This window comes from Etheostoma spectabile, chromosome 1, assembly GCF_008692095.1.
Source record: "Etheostoma spectabile isolate EspeVRDwgs_2016 chromosome 1, UIUC_Espe_1.0, whole genome shotgun sequence".
Lineage (NCBI taxonomy): Eukaryota > Metazoa > Chordata > Actinopteri > Perciformes > Percidae > Etheostoma > Etheostoma spectabile.
In genome coordinates, this window is record NC_045733.1 from 28027891 (window position 1) to 28029066 (window position 1176).

A 1176-nucleotide genomic window follows, 5' to 3' on the forward strand; every position below is an offset into this window, starting at 1 on the left:
TAGAGATAGGGTGAGAAGCTCAGTCATTCGTGAGGAACTCAAAGTAAAGCCGCTGCTCCTTTGTGTCAAAAGGGGCCAGCTGAGGTGGTTCGGGCATCTGGAAAGGATGCCTCCTGGACGCCTCCCTAGGGAGGTGGTCCAGGCACGTTCAGCTGGGAGGACGCTTCGGGAAAGACCCAGGACTAGGTGGAGGGATAAAATCTCCAACCTGGCCTAGGAACGCCTCGGGATCTTCCAGTCTACCAGTCACCCAGTGCTGTTTGTATTTCACTCTTTGTTTCTTGTGTCCTGCATGGAAACAATTTTCTGCATAGTCAGTAACTGAATTTTGTCTTTTTAACGGAACTTTTCTTTCTGTCACTAAGTAGTTTACTACAAAGATGAAATGAATGACAAACTTGCCGTTATGTTGACCTGCTACTGGAAAGGATAACAAAAGCATGCACATCGAGACAAGAATAAGGTGCAGGACAGAAGAACACGTATTAGATTTCTCAGTCTTAACCTGCTACTGGAACCTGCATTCATTAAGAAAACTATTTTTAGACTTTTTGTGAAACAAGGAGTGCAGAAGGTTTCAGGAATTCCACATACAAATAAAATGTTTCTGATGACATTGTGAGTACTACAACATTAGGAGAACCAAACTCAATAATAAAAATGTTTGCGATATGCATCTGTTGTTTTCTTCCAGAGGCTGATGGTCTTGGTTGTACCTTGACCTCTGTTTTCTACAAAGAACCATATCTTAAACCTGGCCTTTACAAGCTTCTACAAAATGGCAAAAGTTTTCAAAAGAAACTGATCTGCCCTGTGAATTCCTTAATCATTGCCTGTATTAAATTATGTCAGTCAATGAGAAGAAGATTCAGTAGCTTCCTTGGCCGTCAATCCCATCATCATAAGTGTGTTCCTCTGCTGACACAGGATTTCACATGTAGATTAGAAAAACGAGTTAATGCAAGTTTTTAGCCCTTTTACTGCAAATTAGACACAGTTTACATTATAATTAACATTCAAAAAAGCATAATATTTTAAGATTGTGTTTCTTTTATATAAACCTGACAGATGACAGTAAGGAGAAGAAGGGCATCGACATGCTAAAAAGGTTCCTGGCAGTCAACGGGCACATTGCAGGTCATAATCGGCACTTTATTTAAAAAAAAAAAAAAAAAA